We start from the raw sequence: 22,279 nt of genomic DNA on the forward strand, positions 1-22,279 counted from the left end.
GATAGAAGAAGAGTAAAGAAACTTCCCTCCCTTTCCTCCTCAAGTGTTGGCAGAACAGGCCCTTAGTGATCTTGTTTCTAGTCAATCTCCTGTTTCGCATCCTTTTTGTACAAGCTGGAAATGTTTGGCTTGCAAACATCTTGGGAAGTGCTTAGATTTAAACAGGTTTTTATTGTCGTTAAATTTAATCACGTCTGGCAATATTAGGTATTGTAAAAATTAACAAATCCCCTACAAATTTCAGATTAAACTACTGTCTGTGATCCTTTGGCTGTCCTGAAGTCTTAGTATCCAATATCACTAATCTTACACTTTATGCAGAGGCCTCTCCATAATGGCTTATGTTATGAAGCACTAGTTCCATTCAAACCATGCTTTCTATAGTTTTCCAACAGATGGAGCTATGATCACATACACAAACATGAAGTGGAGGGGAAGGACACAGCGGTTCCAGACTTCCTAAAAATAATAGTCACTTGCCATTGTGCCAAACACTTATTTTGTTCCACACAGCAGAAAACAATAGGCATGCATTCCAGTGGCTAGATAGAAGGCCAAGTTAATAACTGGAGGGATAGATGGGTTTCTGTGAGCCATCCCCCTCCTGATCATCTCTCAAGTTACATGTATTGTTTGGTGCCTCTTAAAGTGAATGATATGGATGGAATCTAAATGAGAACACTAAATGATTTCATAGCAGTTTGATTTCTTCAGTGCTGGTGGATGGTGTCAGACTAACAGCCCTACAGACTGCATTCTGTCCACAGATCAGATACAGAACAGTTGGCATTAGTGGAAACTCCCTAAATTGCTGTCAAAGGGCCAAGCTGCTCTCCACACTAGTGCTTAGTCCAATAGCATTGTTAGACTAGGAGAGGGCAATCAGCTGGGAAGGAAGAGGAAAAGCCTCTGTGCAGAGGACAGGAACAGTGTGTGGGGATCCAGGCAAACTTCTGGAGTCTCTTCTTGCTGGTAGTGCCCTAACATGACTACACCATTATCCATGGGGGACAAGGGCAGTGAGAGGTGAGTGACTGGGGCAAAAGGACAGAAGAGTGGTGAGGAGGCAGAGTGGATTTCATTGGGGGCTAAAAGCATGTAATAGAGGGATAGGAGACTGAGTGAAGGTTGAGATGAGTAAAGGGAGTGTGTAGGTAGATGGGAGGAATTAATAAGGAAAGGTAGGAATAGTCTGGTAATGGTGGAAGAGAGCACCACACAGGAGACTGAAAGGAAATCCACTGAAAAGATATATCCAGAAAATGACAGAGGGGGAAATGGAGAGAAGGAGGTACAAACACAAGAGGAAAGCATAGTAGCTTTAAAAAGACTGATTTATAGAAAAATGAAATGGGCTGGACTCTGGGGTGTGAACACATATTTTGCTCAAAGCAAGGTAATGGTAAGAGCCAATTGGGTTCACCTACAGAAATTTGTGATGGTGACTGCAGAATACAGTCTGGGTCATCAGCCTGTTCCCTTCTCCACTAGGGGACAGGAGTAGCAATAGCAACCTAGACGGAGGCCCAAGATTCCCCCTGCTTCTCCTACAGTGTGGAGACAGGGGGTTCTCTTCCCCCTTCCTTCTACCTTGTGTGGTCACCAATATCTGTGCAGCAGTCTGAGAGCATCTCCATTGCTGCAAATGCCAAGGCTGGGGCTGGGAATGGCTGCAGAATTGAGCACACAGTTGAAGGAGAGAAATGTGAAGATACAACTAGGGTGCCTAAATACCTCAGAATATCTGGGCCCTGGTTCTTAAAATATTTTGCATGTTATGTAATGAACTACACCAATGCAAAAAGTATTTAAAGAGCTACTCCCAGTAAATGACAGGTGAACTTGATTTAGTAGTACTAGTTTATGCTGCTACTTAATCTGTAGCCTAATCAATCCTGAAACATCTTGGCTCTTTAGCCATGAAAGAGGTTGCTGCAACTAGCATGTTTGACTTAAATATTATGAAAGGTAATGTGTTCGATATTTGGTGGTTGTGGTAATAGAATCTTGTTGTTGCTATGGAAACTGAGTAAGATTAGGGGATAGCCCCGCCAGTTTTGGCTGGTTTTTGGTTTAGTTCAGTGTGTGGCAATAAATGGCTGCTTTTAAGGTTTACAGCTCTGTCTCAAGTGATTTCTTCCTAAAACTGTTTCCCCTAAGGATATAACATAAAGTAACTAAATGTCCGATTGAACTTGTTCCTATTCAAGTCAATTATGTTTTTGCCATTGATTTCACTAGGTTCAGGATTGTGCTCATTAACATGGCTTGTGGTTAAGACTAAAACTTGCCTCAGACTTCAGTGCCTAATCTGATTGGGTGCTTCAAAAATCCCTCTCAGTGCCTTTCTAAGAATTGTAAGGTAGGAGGTGTTTGCCTCATTGCTTAAAGGGTAGACCAACCCATCTCCTCATTACACTCAGCTGTGAAACTGACAGAGAATTCATTATGGGTATACATGGGTGCAATTCCACTGAAGTCAATGATGGAAGCTTCCCACCACTTTGGGATCAAATTCTATCTGACTGCAAGGAAACCAGGAGCTGCATAGGGTACAAATTTAGCTTTTAAGTATGATCTACTGCAGTATTCAGCAGTAAATATCTGACAGGATTCACCAGAAAATATTGGTTGAAAACAGAAGCCCAAATTGGAGTAAATACAGGCCAACTTGAGTCCTCTTTTTCCATGTATGCAAGGAATTGTTCCAATTGTATCTTGTGGTTCCGATCCTTCTTGCTCTTGGCTCTCCCAAAATGCAAACTTTTTTTTTTTTTTGCAGCTGAAACTGGAGTGATCATCCTAGGCCAGCATTTAGGACCCAGAACCATGGTTAGCCACTTCAAATGCATATGCACCCTGATGACCATTCCTACATAGTGCACAGATTATGGCTATCTTTGGCAGGCATCAGTGTGGGGGACATTGTGCAGTGCCACAGCTGGGTTGGAATACATACAGGCTAGTGTGAATGCTACTCTGGTAGATACCTAATATAATCTCTCTATTCTTAACTTCTATTTCTTTAAATGTTTCACTGTCTAGAATACATTCAAACAGTTGGCAGTAAGACTGGATGCATCATAGCTCTTTATAATAATAATTAATAATAATAAAATACTACTCTGCATGAAGAAGGGTGACAGAATGTGCCCAGTTGCAGTTAGTGCATGCTCCACTTTTCAGTCAAGCACAAGTTTTGGGGTGTCTTAGTTCTGATCCTTGCCCCCCCTATAGGAAATGACAAAAATATTTCCTATAGTTTGATCACTTCAAGACACTTTGAATCAGTAACTAGGTCTCCACCATTAGGAAGCTATGCAACCACTCCTTGCCTTTGGTGTTATCCACCAAGATCAAAACTACTAGGTGGCACATTGACAGCAGAGGGAATGCAAGAGGACAGTAGATGTTTCAACATAGATCTCCTATTAATTGCTTGAATAGATTTTTTTTTTTTTTTTTTTTTTTTTTTTTTTTTTTTTTAAGGAATAAGGTATAAGAACAAGTGAAGTTGCAGAATCTGGACTATTACCACACAGTGGTAACCTCCAAAGGTGGCCTGGGTCTTCACTTAGCAGGAATGCACTGATTAATTTTAGATTAATAGCCCAAGCAAAGGTGTTCAAATGTATATTAAAAAATATACAGCAGAACTTCACCTGTATGAGCATCAGAAGGGAAGATGAAGGCATGGCAGATCTATAGGACACAATATTTGTAAGTTATAAAGAGTAACTTTGTTTTCCTAGGAAGTAAATAATAATCGGTGTGTATGATCCCATCATACTGTGTTGCCTACAGTATGGGTTCCTTGCCTAATGCAACACTGTTAGTTAGCTAGCTTGGTTAGGTTAGTTGGCTAGCTTGCTATATTGCATAATATTTTCTTCATTTGGTTTGATTATATATTTTTAGGGTTTTGTTTGTACCAAATTCTAGTATATGCTACTCAAAATAGTTGGCTGTAATGCAAGGAACCTACAGGCCAGTATTCTGTATGATTAAGCTAGAACAAGTTAGCATAAGTGTAATCTTTGGCATAGATAAATGGCCTATTGGTAACACCTTTTGTCTTTGGGGAACTGAATGGAGAACCAAACAGAACTGAACGTTTACCATTAGTCTGGAACAGCCCACAAGTTACACCACAGAACCATGATTTAGGCAAAGGTAATGGTTTCAGGGATGAAATAATTGATATTAACACATGAATATATGTAGTAATGTTAGGCTATAGAATAAGTGGTACCTGAAGATTTATCTGGGTGGGGAAATAAGATTTGGGTATGGTAGGTTGGGCACTGATATGACTATCCAGGGTGTTGCAAGGACCTTATAAAAGGGGCAAACAACCATGCAGAGGGGTCATTCTTTCTAGCTTCAGCTAAGCTATTCGCTCAGCTTTAATGATATAGCTTAGCTACTAGACACTCAAACCTGATCTCTACCAACTTGGGGAACCTGGACCATCGAATTCAAAGGGCATGCCAGAGACGAGGCTGGCCTCTGTCTCCTACTACCAGGTCTCCAGGGAAGGGTGAGTGCTAGTTTTCTAGTCGAAAAGACTATTTCATATTTTACCACCCAGGACCATTGAGTTGTATTACTACTTTGTGACTCTGTGTTTTATAGCTTTGATTATTTTTTCATTTGTTTTAATAAAGATCTTGAATTTTTGGTATTGTCGTCATCCTGAGAGTCCATTGGAATTGGCTTCCAGTGGAATATCTTAAGAACCCACTTGTTTCCTCTGTTTGTGTGAGTAAATTCCTACAAAATACTGGAGTATGTAGATGCTGAATAATACAAGAAAGTAAATAGTTCAAAGGTTTACATAGAAAGTAATGTAGGCCAAGACTTTCCAATAACATTGTGGTTTGGATGAGGCTGAAATAAAACACTAGCAACATCTGACTTATTGTATTTACTAAAAAGGCTTATGAAACTGAAGCAACAATTAGCTGGAATTGTTCATATTCATTAGATGTTGTTTTTCCCAACTTAAAGAAATGTCAGTAGGCTGCAAGATGAGGAGCATGTTGCATTTAGTTCTCTATCTAATGTTGGTCAGTAAATTCTGTTGTATGCCTAGTAACCGCATTTTAAATGGCATTAATTTATGGTGATGAACTAGGGAAAACACCATTGATGTCAATAGAGTTGCCCCCACTCAAACAAGCCAAAAACTTGGCTTTATGTTTACATGCTGGCAGTGCATTCTCTAAACCTTTCCATGATTTAAGAATAACCAGATTGCCTCAAGCATCAGTAGCTGCAGCTGAGCTTGTGCAAGACATTTGTCTCGCAAGTGACAGGTAAAAGTTGCACCTATCTCTTGCCTAGTCAAATCTAGTCTTTCATCTATTCTAAATTCCAAAAATGGAAAGGTATGTGTTTCTCTCCAGTGTTATGGATCCTAATGCCTTTTGCACTTATAGTAAAGAACCTGCTTCTGTGCATTAAGCAACTTCATAGAGTCAAGATCTAGCTACAGCTTAATAGCCCTATTGACCACAGTTGACATGAATGGATTTGGCATGGGTTGCCTTATTGATAAGCTTCAGCTTCCTTCTACACTATCTTAATGAACACTGAGCTGTATTTACATAAAGGTTTCATTATAGTACAAAATGTTGGCTTCACATAGTCATAGATGCAGTTAACTGAATAAATGGCTTTTTAACTAGGGCTGTCAAATGATTAAAAAAAACTAATAGTGTGATTAAAATTGTTAATAGAGGAATACCATTTATTTTTGCATGTTCAACAATTTCAAATTGATTTAAATTACTACACAGAATACAAAGTGTACAGTGATCAGCTTATATTTGACTAAAAATATTTGCACTGTAAAAAAAGTATTTTTCAATTCACCTCATACAAGTACTGTAGTGCAATCTCTTTATCATGGAAAGCACAATATACAAATGTAGAATTATTTGAGTTCAGTTATGTTTAACCCCCTTCTCCCCTCTCCCCCCCAACTTAGGGCTTGCAAGTGCACTGAGTCCTACTTCTTACTCAGCCAGTCACAAGGACAAACAAGTTTGTTTACATTATTTATGGGAGATCATGCTTCCCACTTTTATTTAGAACATCACCTTTTGTAGCCAGCATTGCAAGGTATTTACATGTCATTCCAGAAGACATGCTTCCACACTGATGGGTTCTGTTCAATAATGATCCAAAGCAGTGCAGAATGATGCATATTCATTTTCTTTATCTGAGTTGGATACCACCAACAGAAGGTTGATTTTTCCTTTTTTTTTTTTTTTTTTTTTTTTTGTGGTTTGGGTTCTGTAGTTTCTGAATTGCAGTGTTGCTCTTAAGACTTCTGGCAGCATGTTCCACACCTTATTCCTCTCAGATTTTGAAGGCACTTCAGATTCTTAAACCTTGGGTTGAGTGCTGTAGCTATCTTTAGAAAGCTCACATTGGTATTTTCTTTGTATTTTTTTTTTCTTAAATTGACCAACATATAACAGTCTCAGATGACAACCCATCATAACACAAAATTATATGGCAGAATGTGGGTAAAACCATGGAGCAGGAGACCTACAACTCTCCCCCAAGGAATTAGGCATAAATTTAAAAAAAAAAACCACTTATTAAACAAGCATCATCCGCATGGAAGCATGTCCTATGGAATGGTGGCCAAAGCATGAAGGGGTGCATGAACATTTAGCATATCTGGCATGTAAAGTATCTTGCAACACCTGCTACAAAAGTACCATGTAAATGCCTGTTCTCACTTTCTGGTGATCTCATAAATAAGAAGCAGGAAGCATTCTCCTGTATATGTAAACAAACTTGTTTGTCTTAGCAATTGGCTGAACAAGAAGTAGGACTGAGTGGACTTGTAGTCTCAAATTTTACATTGTTTTGTTTGAGTGCAGTTTTGAAAAACAATTCTACATTTGTAAGTTGCACTCTCACCATAAAGAGATCACACTACAGTACTTGTATGAGGTGAACTGAAAAATACTATTTTTCTACACTGAAAATATTTGTAGTAATAAGAAAAATAAAGTGAGCACTGTACACCTTGTATTCTGTTGTAATTGAAATCAATATAACTTGTTCCGTTAGTGTAATTAAAACTGCAATTAATTACAATTTTTAATTTGTTTTAAGTTAATAGTGGTTAATTGACAGCCCTATTTTAACACTTTTTTTTTTTCTCAGACAATGGAAATTAAGGGCTAATGTGTTTACCAAGACCTTGCTTGGTGGCTTGAAAATACAGAGAGAGAAAGTGATTTATGAATAATGCCATAGGTATAAGCATGCTTTACTCTAGAAAAGCACTGATTCCACAGGAGGAGTTGTTACACCTGAAATTAGGTATATAGTTCATAAAGCATTATGGAAATCTTCTGATAAATAGGCATTATCAATGTAAATCATGCAACATGAATCCAGAGTGACTCATTTGGAGTTACTCTGGATTAACAGTGGTATAACTGATGTTTAATCTGGCCTCAGGATAGTTAGTAAAATGTTTGCCTTCATATGTCTAGATACCAGCAGCTATACAGCCTATTTTAAAGTTAGTGCCTCTGTGACATTCCTAATTTGGTGTACAAGTATATAGAAGGGACCAGAATCTCCACTGGCTTGTTAAGGCACTTGCACCTATGTAAAGTAGGTGTAAACCACTACTCTTCCAGTAGCATTTTACACCCACCCTGTGCTTGCTTTGCAAGGTGCTGGATAATAAGGTCCATGATGCTTGGCACTTCATCTGGTAACGCATCAGAGTGACTTTTGTATAGTAAGTCAAACATGGCAAACTGACTTGGATCCTGACATCCTTGCATTGGTGTAAATCTGGGAGTAACTTCAGTGGAGTTAATGGAGGAAAACTAGATCAATGTCTGGTCCCCTTGCTTTAAAACTCTTCTATTCAAATACACCCTCCAAAAAAAGAGAGCTCCACTGGAATGTTGCTGACTCTCCTCTTTCTAAGGATCCAATGCTGTTGCAGGCTCTTGTTTTATCTTGACCACATATAGGCTTCCTAACTCTTATGAAGCTGCCGTGTTCTTTGTACTGGTATGAACTTTTGATATCATGGCTGGCTGCCATCACAGATAAAGAATTGTGCAGCACTGGCACATTGTTTCCTTTATAGTCAAGGAATTGCTTTATTGGCAACATACACCACTGACTTAGCTGAAGGGGAGAATTTTATACAGATGAACAATATATATTCATGCTGCTCATATTCACAACATCTTGTGGTCAAGTCTGAGTGAGAAGAAGGCTGTAATCTCTACTATAACAGGAACATTGATCTCCAAAATTAGATGGGATTCCAAGTCAAAACTTGGACTCTAGATCCAGAATTTGTGGGGTCTGGAACACATCTCTGTACTAATAGAATTGCCTAAAAAGTCATGTATCCTGTTATGGAGTAGGCGACTTGAGTGGACAGAATACTTGCATTAATCTGGGAACGGAGCAAGGACAGGAATAGCTGGGCTATTTAGGTCATGACTAACTTTCATTAAGTGAATGTGTGTGTTTTTTTAATATTGGAAAGAGTTGGCTTAATTATTTGAATAATGCTGTATATAATCACACATGCCAAATCCTCCACCAATGAGGTGGGAGCTGAGAAAGGAAGAGGGTAAGCATGCATCTTGCCACTCACGCATCTGTATTAGGCTGCATTATCTGTCCTATTAAAACTTAAGGAGGCCCAGTGAAAGCATGTGCCAGGGAACATGGGCAGGGGGCAGCGTCCAGAGCACAGGGCCTTCCTGCAGGTGGTACTTGAGATCTGTGTGTGCATCTGGGGGAATCCATGGGGTTTGGTGGCAAAATCATAGCTCACTGTAAGGTGGCTACCTAACCAGTCAGGGTGAAACATCACAAATCAGGATCCTGGGGCCTACTCCTGCCGATATTCCAGGCAGAAGGAATGCTTTGAGCCACTAGTTCCTGAGAACATTTAATATTTAGACATGCATTGTTATAAATAACTCTATAAATGTAAAATCCTAACCAATAGTGACTTCACAACAACTTAAACATTCATGTGTCAGAACTACTGCATATGATCGTGATTTTTGTGCTTTGCATGAAAACATGATTCCAAAAATCATAAAACCTTTTCTGCAAGATCAAAATTGAAGCCAATGAATCCCTCCAATGACAGACCAAATGGCAAAACTCCAGTAGATGGCAGCATTGTACTCTGTATCTTGTATTTGGTAAATCTGTTTGCTGTGGCTAGTTCCCTTTAATAACTTTTTTGTTTGTTACTCTTCTTATGGTGATAGCAGGCTGATAAAAAATAAACCAGAATACAAGCTTTTAAGACCTGTATTTCAAATATTTTTGATGATGATTATGTATTGTTCCAGACTTGTGGCTTCCCTATGGAAAATACCCCATACTCTCTTCTAAATAAGAAATTACACTAAAAACTGGTCCTAAAATTAACTTTCAGGATTTGTTTAACTCTGAGCAATTCCTTGGCAGAGAGGAAGGCTGTCTGCTGATAGAAATGTTCATCTTAATACTACTTTAATAGATTTCTTATCATGTAAGTCTTCAATATAAAATCGCATGTCTTGAGCTCTGTTACCTCCTGCATGTTGTGTCCTCTGCAACATTCTCTCCAACTTTCCAAGCACTCTTGGAGAATGGGATCATGGGCTGCTTTCTTTAAGATCAAAGGGAGCCATGCGCCCAAATACAATGTACAGTAGGGACACACAACCCTGAGCGAGGAGTTAAGTACAATGATTATAGAAAGTACCTCCATGTATTTAGACAAATTATATAATGCATTTTTCAAACTGAGGTGCTACATGTATGCAGAGTAATATCAGAGACCTGTTCAGGAGATTGCTAATGGATTAGAGCTCTCACTTCCAAGTTGCTGGCTTAAATCTAGCCTGTCTGAGTTAGGCTGCTGAATCAGTCATATGAAATGAGTTGCTAGTGTCAGACCAGTTGTTAGTGGCTAGGTGCCTACAAGGCTCACCAGAATTGGCAGAAACTGCTCAGCACAGAGCACGTTTGCTCATACAGATACTTTCAGACTTAAATGGCTTTTAGTTTACATTAAGAAAATAAAAGTAAAATTTGCATGACATCTCCTTTGTAATAGTTTGTCCTGAACAAGGTAGCTGCTAGACTTGCAGACAGCATAATCTTTAGACATTTTAAAACATGGTGCGCACACTGACAGGTCTAGCTACATACCAAGGACTGAGTGGGTGCACAACCGCCATTTTTTAGCAGTGACATAAGCAATGTTCTGATTTGATGGTGTTACAGGCACACAGCACTAACATATGACTACAGCAGGGGGCAGGGCAATAGTAAATCAGGCCAAATGTCGTCTTCCTAAATAGTCTCAAAAGCAATGTGCAAATAGAGCCTGATTCTCCCTGCTTAGTATTATAAATCAGAGGTTCACCGAAGTCAACAGAATTACACTGGTTTAAAACAGGCACAACAGAGAACATTAAAAGCCATACTTCCCAATGGCAGTCTCGCAGTGCAGGCTCTTTTTAAAAGTGTGCTTAGGTCGGACTCCTTCCTTTTCCCCCCTCCCTTCCCAGCTCCCTGACTCTTTGAGGGGAGGGGGAGTGTAACCCTGAAAACAAAATCAAGTTACCATTTGGGTTACACTTTGCTCTTGGTTACCAGCTAGAGTAGCTGCATTAAAATCAGTGTAATTCTGGCTTTGTCCACAGAACTTAGCTCTGTGTTTGTAATAATCTCTCAAACATAATGCCAACTCATTGCTCTTTAAATGAGAGAATCCAATTTATGCAGCTATGTTAAGTCAGGTGGTGCTGACATCTATGCTTATGAGTTCAGCAGGGATGGGCCTGGTCACCCCTCGAATGGGAGACTGCACACCAAAAAATCAGGTGGCATAGAAAAGGGTGGTTTGAATTACTAATATTCTCTGAAGGTGTTAGGTCAGATGGGATGTGGAACTGAAATACCTGCGGTCACTTAACAAAATCACATGGCACTCTTGTAAAGAGTAGAACTCTTTCTTCTACTCATGGTAAAACTCTATTGTGGATAATATTCTGCCTACCTGAAATTCCTGCAGCTGGAACTGAATAAATACTCGAATGCACTCTTCCTTTCCTAGGCTCACTGGAGGCAGCTGCTGGTTACTTTCTTGGAGAACTAGACACAGAAATCACTATAGAGGAAGTTTCTAAAGTGCTTGAGGATGATGTAAGTTAATGCAAAGGATCATTGCAGAAAGTACCAAGTTGTGCCGGTCTCCCTTTCTCTAAAGGAGCAAGAGAACAGGATTTGCTGCCATGTAGAATGACACACACTGCGAACTCCTATAACCTACCTTTTTCTTCTCTTAGCCACATCTTAAACAAAATCCTAGTCCCAGCCCACAGTTTGAGCAGCCAGGAGGGAAGGTATCCTTCCCCCTCATGCCTCATAGTAGCAGTAGCAGAGTAATTTTGCATCCCCTGCTGCTACTATCTGGGGGGTACAGTAGACACTATTCCTCTTGCATGCTCTCCTTCCATGGTGGAAAATGACCAGTGACTCTCAATCACCACACTGTATGGCCTTCACTCCCCTTCCCAAAGCTCTCCCCAGTATTCAGATTTACTGACTTCCTGTAGATCTGTGCTGCTTGGTTTACAAGGTCCTGGATCCCCTGCATGGACGCATGTCCTCCTTCTCTTTTGCAGTGAAACCAAAACTTTTCTCCACTGTGAGAAGAGCTCTCTCCACCAAAGTGAGGGAAAAGACCACATGTTATAAGAGGCACATTCAACATCATTCCTGTTTTGTGTAGTAAAACTCACCTACCAATATCTAAGGTATATCTTGGACCACCTGCATCAGGGTTTCTCAAGACTTCACAGGTAGGAGGACTAATTCTGCATTTGGGTCTATTTTCTGTAGCTATTTATCTTGTCCACATGGGTAACATTTTCCTTGAATATCTTGCTAGTTCCAAGAGACTGATTCTATGAAAGTAGCTCATGATTAAGGTTAAGATTCTCCATTATTTTTAGTAAGTCACAGGCAAGAAACAAAAATTCGCATAACTCTGTCTGTGAATGGGGGGTGGGGGGGCACTCTGGAGGACAACTGAAGCCCAAGTGGTGGGATGAGAGCCCTAGCTGCTCTACAGAGGGGAGGGGGGGGTGTCCCTATGGGCTGACAAAGAAAATGTCAGATCTCTGACAAGTCACAATCTGTGACCTCCATGATACAAGCATTGTGAATAAGCATAAGATTATATATCACCCCGCTTTAATTTTCACCCCCCCACCCAAAAAAAATTTTCCAAAAATCAGTTTCTGCATTCAGACTTTCTAGCTCAGCTGCTGTCTTGTATGTAGTCTATCCCTTCTCCGTGAGCCAATTTTTTGTGGGCAGAATGGCTAATTTGAATTAATTTCTATAGCTGGCACTTCTTTGCAGACATTCTTCACTGGAATCTCAAACAGTGACTTTTTAGATGTAAGATTCTCCTTAATACCAGAGCTGCTAGAATGTGGATTTTTAGTGTGAAGCATCAGTTTTAAAATGAGCATTTAATGAAATCGTATTTAATGTTGTGACTACAATGGAATTATACAGTCTTTGAATTTGACCAAGTAACTTCTCATCCATATTCTGCACATAAGCAATTCAGTGGCTCTCTTGCCTATTTGGATAAGATCTTCAAAACAAAGGTCCTGTCCGCTCTACATTGACATTATAGTTACATCTTTTGAGAAAGATCATGGGATTTGCCCTGGAGTCTCTTGCCTAGTTTCCTTTTAGTCTACTCCTGTGCAATTGTAGCATGCAGAGGGGTGCTGTTGAAAGATGGTATATAAATCTAAAACATCATGTACTTGTTGCAGAGATAGTGTGGTACATGGAACAGGAATTCCATTTGCAGAATGTGCAATAGAGATAGCAACCATGTTTTTCTACCAATTTCAGCAGAGCTACTACAGACTTGCACAGCAGAAATTAACCCAATAGACCTAAAATATTGACCAAAGGGGAGAACGTTGCTGTTAGTTTTTGGTTTTTGAATCGGCTATTACAGCCAAATACTATAAACCAAATTTTGGCCTTTCGCACTCTGATCATTTGATGGTAGGTTCTTTTGTGGCCTGACAGAAGCTTCCACTAAAGCATGGACAGATAGAGATCTACCTCTCTAAGCTTGAGCCTAGAAATCTGTTAGGCATGGCCTATTCTAAAGGTCACTGTTGATCTGGTAATCAGAAATGGCTCACAATGTGGTGAGAAACTATGTTCCTGCTCTTTCTCTTCTAAATCCAGAAGAACATCACTGAACTCAATGGTGTTACTTGGAGTCTGTGACTGGGGCCCTAGTGGGGAGCCAGCTGTGGTCACTCAATTAGGGTGAACTGCAAAGAATGGGGCAGACAATCACCAAAAAGCTGGTGGCTATTCCAATCCTTAGATTCACCAAAATAGCTTCTTTATTACCTTACTGGTTACTCAGAAGTCCAAACAACACACTTCCCTTAAAGTGATCTAGCCTCAGGCCCCCATCCAGGTACCCACATCAAATATGATGACTTCTGTAAATCTTATTTCATCCGTATAAAAGTTCTACCAATCTCAAAAGATCAGACACATAACCACCCAGGTTATTGAATATTCCAGATCTTACCCAAATACACGCTACAGCCAATTCTTATTAACTAAATTAAAATTTATTAAAAATGAGAGTATGGTTAAAAGATCAATATACATACAGACATGAGTTCAGTTCATTTATGTGCAGATTCATAGCAGAGATGGTGATCTTTGTAGTTGCAAAGAGTTCATAGGTTTTCGTCCAATGTCCAAATATTCAGGGCGTACCAGGATAACTAAGACCCCAGTCTTGCGACTCAAACTTCCCCTGATGAAGCCTAACCAGAGCTGAGATGACAGAATCTGGACCCAAGGATCTTTTTTTATACAATTTCATGTCTTTTGACAAGTTGGCGTTCCTCAGGGGGAATAAGGTAATAAGGATGACTTTGAAGGAGGTCCATCACTGGTATTTAGCTATAAGAATTAACATAAGGCTATTTGCTTGTTCTTCCACCATTCACAGTACATATCAAAGAGATGAATACCGAGATATCCTATGTTTACGATTAATTTAAATGAATAGGATGTTCTTTTGACCTCTGATTATCAGAATACAGCAAAGACAGGAACTGTTGATTATATTGTCAACCCTACTCATACATATGTAAAAACACAAACATTCTCTCCCCACATGTCTTTTGAGGGTTATTTTGTTTAACCCTTTCTAGACATGTGTCTCAACCCCAAAGTGAGACTGGTGCAGAAGGGCAAAATTAGAGCTCCTGGATACACCTTAAGGACCTTCCAACATTGATATGAGCTGTGTTGACTTGTGTAATGCCAAATTATTGAGGTATGCTTTGGCCCAAGTTAAAAAATTAGTCCATGCTTTGTGAAACACTTTAGTGATTCCAGAGTTTGGTCTGTGTTGACTTGACATAGCCATTAATGCTCTTCAGAGAGCACTTAGTCTGGCATTTAGCCATGAAGGCTGTGAGACGTTGTACCTCAGTTTCCCTTTGTGCACAGTAGTTCAAGCTTGTAGTGGTCTTTCTGCAGTGGAAACTTCTAGGAATGTGTCTATGCATTAGCTGTGAAACCTCAACATTATTAGGTTTTTTAACAGTGTTCTTGTTGAACCAAACAGCATAATCATAAGGGTTTATGTACCACTCTTAACATGTTCAAGGGCTTTTCCAAAAGACCATCCACCTTGAACAAGCTGACCTAAAGAATGATTGTTTAAACCAAAGACTTGGCATGACAAAAATAATTGTAAATGTACACTTGTGATAAAACTTATTGCTAATGATTGTAACTAACTCATTGTTGATACCAAGAACTGTAAAAATGTACAATGTCCTTTTTGAATCTTTGTAGCTTTTTCTTGACCTCGGTCTTCCTTAACATAGGGTTTCATTTTAACCACTTCCTTGGGGTTTGGGTGTTCTAGGGTTAACCTGTGGCTTCCATTAGCGCAATCTTTTTTTCCTTTCTCCTTGTTCTGGAGGGTCAAAATCTGAGCTTGCTTTTTTTTTTCTTTTTTTTTTCTTTTTTTTTTTTTTTTTGCTTAATAGAAACCATTGGCTGGCTGAGTATCCTTTTTTGCTAACCACTACAGGCAAGTCTCCCTCTCTTTCCATTTCTCTCCCCCGCCCCCCGCCCCCAGTCAGGTAATTTGTATCAACAGACTGTTTACCAGTTTTCAGATCCTCAACCTTTACTAATTCTAAGACTGGAATCTGTCTTAAAGAGATACCATCCATTTTTACTAGCATGTTGGATTCAAGGTTCTCTTGCCCTTCCATTACCAACCTCTGCTTCCATATGAAATCAGATGTCCATTTCACTAAGACTACAAGTCATATTCAAAATATCTGAAAACGACAGTTTGCCTGCTCTCCCCTGCATCCTTGTGGGATCATCCTTGTTCTGCTCTGAAAAACCAGTAACCGATCTTTCCTCAGTACCTGAGTCAGACTGCTTCCTTAAAGAGTCAATATGGAGACATTCATGTTCCAACAATATCATCTCCCCAACAAGCTGGTTAAGCTTATAGGGCTGTTGACATAATTGTTAGGGAGTTTAATCTGAAATCTTTTCAAAGCTATCCACACTGGGCCTTTCTGAAGGAAGGCCAGTGGATTCATACACATTTGAAAGACTTGGCCCATTAGGCCCCAACACAGAGAGACTGTAAAAGAGAGACTGTTTACTATCAACAATGGCCCATTAAGAGTCAGTGGAAACAATTCCTTTTCAGACTTTCAAGACTTCACCAAGAAATTCCTTTCCTTCTGCAATATCCTGCACTGCAACAGGTTCTTTCTGAGCTTTATTTATGGCCAGAACCTACTTCGGCACAGCAGACAAATCACCAAACTCCTTCTGAGTTTCACTTACATCCAGAATCACTTCTGGCCCATCAGGAGGATTTTTACACAACCTCCTTTCAGGTAAACTGCTAGATTTCAGTCAAAAGATTAGAAGAATTTTCTTCTTCTAAGTTTCCACACTGTCTGATCAGGGTGATGATATAGCCGGGGCACAAGGAAAGCATGAAAATGATTTGACTAGGTTACCCACTTACAATGTCCTATCTTTACCCAACAACACACTAGCAACAGGCAAAATAAAAGCACAAGAATTGTCTGTCTGATCTCTGGGATCTAGTTATGACACCAACTGGATGCAACTTAGTTACAATGTCATTCATAGCAGACCCAAATTTAGAACCACTTCCTTCCTGGGCTTTAGTTGTATCCAGAATCCACTCATGGTCAACGACCCTAGGCTGACAGGCTTCTTCTGTCTGCTTTACAGATGGAAAAGAGCTGGAGAAACAAACAGCTTGGGATATCCTTTCCTTTGTCCCAGCACACATGGCTATTCAGACAACTACTTGGAGATTGGGGTAGCTCCCTTCATGGGCAAGTCATTACTCCTAACAGACACTGGAACATTTCCTTCACTGTCACAATTCTCCACTCGGGTAATGCCGAAGGCATAGGAATACTCACATTACACTAACCTTGCCAACACTTAACAAGACTGTACCCTTTCCTTCCTCAATTAGAGCTTTAACTAGATCACCGACTTTAATTTGCTCTAGAGAAACACTTCCCTGAGCCAGAAATCAGATTCACTTCTGAGATACCAGACACTCGGAAATTTCTTCTACAGATGCACTGCTTCTTGGCACAGATAAACATTTGGAGAAACCCTCCATAGGCAAATCCTTGTCCCTAATAGACACAGGTTCAGGATTACTACTTTCCTGTGACTGGTTAACCTGACTGAACAGAGCTTTAATATCATCCCCAATCAAAGGATCCTTAGGCAATAACTTTCTTACACCAGCTATAATTTCATGTTTAACGCCATTCCATTCAAGATGGATTCTGGCTAAAGGCACACTTACAGTAAACTCATAGAGGATTACAATATTCACACTCTGATTTAGTAAATCTTCCTCCTGACAAAATCTGCATTAACAAGTGTGATGTTAGAAGCTGTAATTTGCCCTAAAGAAGCTCTTATTTTTTTTTTTTTTTTTTTTTTTTACATTCTCTGCACAAGTTATGGGGTTACCTTCACATGAGCTTACAGTAAAAAGCATTTACATAAAAGGTGGCAGTGTTGGGGTAAACTTGGTTACACACAGACAACTGCTTAGTCAAACAACATACCAACATTGTTTTACAAACTGGATAGATTCTATCCCCATCTTTGCTGTTGAGAGGAGCTGGCTCTTCAGGATGATACAGTTCCTGCTGTTCGTTTATTCTTTTGAGTTGGAGCTTAAGTCTGTCCACTTCTGCCTTAGCTTTTTAGTTCTTGCAATAGAAGATATGCCATTCTTTGTTCATGTTGAAATTGCTGCTGGTTTCTTACTGCAAGCATTTTTGCTGGGTCTGCTTCCTTATCATTGGCCATTAACAGATATTTCAGTTCCTGCTCTGGGGTCAAGACCAGAGACCCAAAGCAGAAGTCAATAGGGTTCCATGTGGGCACAAGTGTGTTTATTAACACAGTTCTCAATGCAGGCCTGGGGCCTAAGATCTCCTCCATGAGGAAGTTGCCTTAGGTTACGGTAGGATGTGAATTTAAAGCACTAGTTATATTGGTGTCCATACAGGGAGTTATACTCTTATTCTTTGCTATATTTTGTACTGGCATAACTTTCTCATGTAGACCACCGCGAAGCCCTTGCTATCTAACAGGCAGCTGAAATTGTACCAATAACAACTAGCTGGGCACAGGACAAACCTTAGTGACAGTCCATGTCAGATACTAACAACACTGTGCCACCCACAATGACAGTCTTGGTAGAGAAGCTAAGGAGTAGGTATTCAACTCTATGGAGGTGGAGGGCCTTCTCCATCTGCAAAGTGCATAACAATGTGAAGAGGGAAGCATTTGCATGTAAAGCTGTGAAGCCTTTTAGAGCACCAAATCACTTGATACTGGCAGCGGTGCAACATGGACACATCTACTCTGAGGCCTGAGCTCCCTGAGCAATGGCAGGGCTAACTTACCTAGAGCTTGAAATCAGGAATCTGCTTTCCTGCCATTAGCTGGGGAAGGGAGGACAATCTGCTCTTCCAAATCCCAACTGACTGGTCTTTCACAATTTACAGGTTTCAGAGTAGCAGCTGTTAGTCTGTATCCGCAAAAAGAAAAGGAGGACTTGTGGCACCTTAGACTAACAAATTGCTTTGAGCATAAGCTTTCGTAAGATACAGCCATCATTGTGGTTGGGGTGGGGGAGGGGGAAGCTGTGCAGTATGTTTTTCTTGGCTCTGCGCTGCCGTGTTGTGCCGGTAGCAGGACTACAGGGGGTTATGGTGTGGATTCCCTTTCTCCTTTGTGTGCCTGCCCCATCTTCCCCAGACTTCAGCATTTTTTGTTCTGTCCCTTGCAGGAGGGAGCAAATACGCTGTTCGATGTGAATGCTGCAGATATTTTGCAATTCTATGCGTGGAGGACAGCCTACATCTTTTGACTTAACCAAATGGGTTTGGGAGGAATTAGACTTCATTGCTTTTGTCTTTTACATTTTTCAGATAATTCTGACTAGTTTTAAGTACATTCTCTCACTTCCACAGTACCCTATTCTACCTCTTTAAAAGAACAGAATAAATTGCTTTCCTGTTTATAAAGCAGGAGAATGATGGCACGCTATAGTCTAGCACAGTATGGTTAGGCACAATGTGAGTTTCCCCACATGTACTTTTATCTGCCAAGGCATCTTCTCTGACCCATAATGCCCTTGCTTTCTAGACCTGGGCACCTCTTGAGCAAAGCTTGCCAAGCATCTCAACCAGTTTGGAGAATGCTGTGATATTGTTGCATGAAGAGGTTTCCACGGGAGATAAAGTTATAAACCAACCAATGTAACTTGTGCTTGGTTTGAACTGAGAGTTATAGTGAAATATTTTGCATTGATTTAGTAAGCTAGTTAGGGTCCAAGGTTCTGGTGACCCCTCCCCCCACTCATGTTGAACTCAATGATGGTTGAAGAGGATTAGCAAGAAGCACCCAGGATTATGCTATAGCAAAACCAAAAAAATTGCTCATTTAAATATTTAATCATCTGTTCTGTGAACAGTGACCTTCAATACAACATGACTTAGTCACATTGGCAGTGATGAAACCTAATATTAAAAAGTTAACATAGCTTTCAGTAATGAACCTGCCAAATTATTGGAAATTCAGCTGTGGGTCCTCCCCCACCCCAAACTTATTTGGAAACTGATAGCTCACTGCTATTGATAGAAATTACTTGAAATGGTTGACTATTACCCTCTGTGGCTAGAGATGGGGAAGAGATGCTGACCCTACTAGAACAAGCCAGAGTTGGCAAGAACATAGAATGCTTGTGGTAGGTAATAATTTCATGACATCACAAATGTCTAAACACCATTACCAACTTATTACTTAAAGCTGTTTGTTAATGACTGAAAGGTTAGTTTTCTCAGTGTTCTGAAATATATGGCCTATGCAAAATGTATTTGCTTTTTGTGTTTGTGTGTGGTTTTTTTTTTTTTTTTTAAAAGTCTCTAGTTTGTCTGAGAAAATGACTGTCGGGATCAGTCTGTCTTTCAGCTGTTTCCTTCCCTAAACCTTCAATTTACAGAATGTTCTGAAGGGGATTTTTTTTTCTTTCCTCCTCATCACTTTTTGCATCCATGATCATCATCTTTGGCAATGTTAGTACTACATAGTCTAGTCTACAGCTTTTAGCTGTAGCCAGGCTTTCATTTGAGCCTAATTATTACTAAGGTCTCTATTCATCAGAAGTTTTCCATGGAAGCCTAAGAAAGATTGCAGCTCTGGTTTCTGCACCACTAGGAAGTCATCTGGGTCATATAACCATATACTCTGGCTAAGAGTAAGCCTCTTTCATGGGGATGTAGGCCTCTTTAATGTCTTGGGGAAGTAAGTATCTAATATAGATTCCTTAATTTTGCCAAGTTATTCATACTACTGTGCTGCAGTTGGCAAGGGCTGGTATGGCAGATGTGCATGACTGCCATGTGATCATTCACAAAAAAGATTCTGGGCCCTAATTCTCCATGTTGATCAACAAACTGATCTTCTGGCATAGTCACATATGACTGGGGTTGCATTCAGGTTGCCAACCAAAACTACTACTTTAGAAAGGCAGCCTGAAGAATTGTTTGCCATGCTCTTGTAGCTGTGTTGGTCCCAGGATATGAGACACAAGATGGGTAAAGTAATATTTCTCATTGGACCAACTGGTTGGATGGGACAAACTTTCAAGCTTCACCAAACTCTTCCACAGGACTTGTCTGCACTGGTGCAGCTGAGCTGCTTTAGTGAAGATGCTACTACATCAACGGGAGAGCTTCTCCCATCAGTATAGTTAATCCACCTCTGTGGTATAAGTAGGTCACTCGGGGTGTGGATTTTTTTTACATCCCTCAATGAGGTAGTTATACCAATGTAAGTTTGTAGTGTAGACCTGGCCTCAGTTTCATTACAACATTATACCCTCTCTGCCTAGTAACTCTACTTTGTCCTCTGATCACAGAAGTGTTCAGTGTCCACCTCATTTTAAGTGGTCTCCTACATGCTAACTCCTTATGATTAACAATTTTTGTCCTACCTTGTGTTTAGCTGTGACACTTAATTACATTCTCTAGACCTCTTCCTCATATAGGAGACCTTTCAAAATGAAGTAGGTACTTAATACCTTGGCGGTCATAGGATAAAGGTCTACTAGGCAGTGGAGGGTGTAACAAATGGTTGGAATGAGCCATAAAACCAGTGTCTCTAAGTCCATGTTTTTTAGTATCCCCCAGTTCTGAATGTAAGTTCCCAGGCTGCTGGGGGGTGTGTGTGTGTGTGTGTGGAAAAAGTATTCAAGTTTGATTTTGAGGATGAGGACTGAGGTCAGATAGGGAGTGATCCTTTTGTAAACAAGTGTCTAACCACAGCTGATAGGCAGTTTCTCATCATTTTTTCTGTGAGTTCATTTGAAAGCATACTAATTTGCTTGTGAGGCTTCATCCACATAGTTGTTTAGGCCGTTTGATGCACTAGATAAGGTATGCCACACAGTGTCTTAACCTTGTGTAAGACACACACACACACACACACACACACACACACACACACACACACACACACACACACACACCTTTTAAGGTGTGTGTGTGGGGGGGGGGCAGAGAGGGGGCAGGTTCTCTTGGGCTATTTGGATGGCCTGTTCTATGATGCAATCTAACTCTCTGGAGTGTCCTTGTTTGGCAGAGGGAGGTTTAGTCCAGACTTTCCACAAATGGTACTCTCATTTCTACACCTGAGAAACATAGACACTTAAGATCTATTTATCTTTTAGGTTAATATTTTTACCTTAGAGAACCATTTGCTCTCCTTCAGAAGATGTAATGAGGCAGTGAACAAAATCCACTTAATTGTACTTTATGAGAAACAATACACAGATACTGTCAAGCTCAAACACTTTCCTGAAAGGTATTGGATATCCCTTCTGAAGATACAAGTGATCCACATGTCTGGTAAGGAAGTCACCAAGTCATTCTCCTTTGTTACAGTCATAACACTTGCATTCAGACTCTGAGGAAATCTGCTTGTATTAATTCTCAACAGACCTTTCCTAAACGTGTAATCAAACTCCCGTGGGGAAACTTTGCTGTTGCAACAATGAGTTGGACTAGGATCAGTTTTTAGCATCAGTGAACAACAGTGTAAACAGACATTCTATCGTTTACTTTAGATCTGATCATTCAGTTCTGTTCACAGCTTGTGTATGGCAGCCTCCTTCAGATAATATTAGCTCACCATATTTTACAATAATAGAACTTTTTTCCCTCCTTTCTCCTTGTCACCATATTCTTAATACAAACTTTCTTGGACTTTCAGAGCACCCCTTTCCATAGCGGTTGGTAAGCATAGGTAATTGGTGCCTAACACTATATTGTATCAGATTTACTTAATTTTTCCCCTTATCACTAAAGGAGCAACATGCCTGCCTGCAGAAACGTTAGCAATGACTTTGCTCTGAATAATCATATTTTTCTTTGCCCCCTGACAAAGAAAAGAGTTTGTTTGTTTAGTTCTTACCCTATGGAGGCCTGTGTAGGGACATGGATATCAAATAGGGGAGGTGGGGCCCACCAACACAGTCCACTACCAGTCTGGAGGGCAACTCCAAGGACCAACA

General features: G+C 40.1%; 1 long non-coding RNA gene across 1 annotated transcript in view; it reads left to right on the top strand.

Annotated features, from left to right (window-relative positions):
* The first annotated feature begins 882 nt into the window (after window positions 1-882).
* Window positions 883-22,279, top strand: part of LOC122465205 — a 320,257-nt gene continuing 298,860 nt past the window's right edge. The window contains exon 1 of the long non-coding RNA XR_006289873.1: window positions 883-1,026. This is a non-coding gene — a long non-coding RNA (uncharacterized LOC122465205). The remainder of the gene's footprint in view (window positions 1,027-22,279) is intronic.

This window comes from Chelonia mydas, chromosome 3, assembly GCF_015237465.2.
Source record: "Chelonia mydas isolate rCheMyd1 chromosome 3, rCheMyd1.pri.v2, whole genome shotgun sequence".
Lineage (NCBI taxonomy): Eukaryota > Metazoa > Chordata > Testudines > Cheloniidae > Chelonia > Chelonia mydas.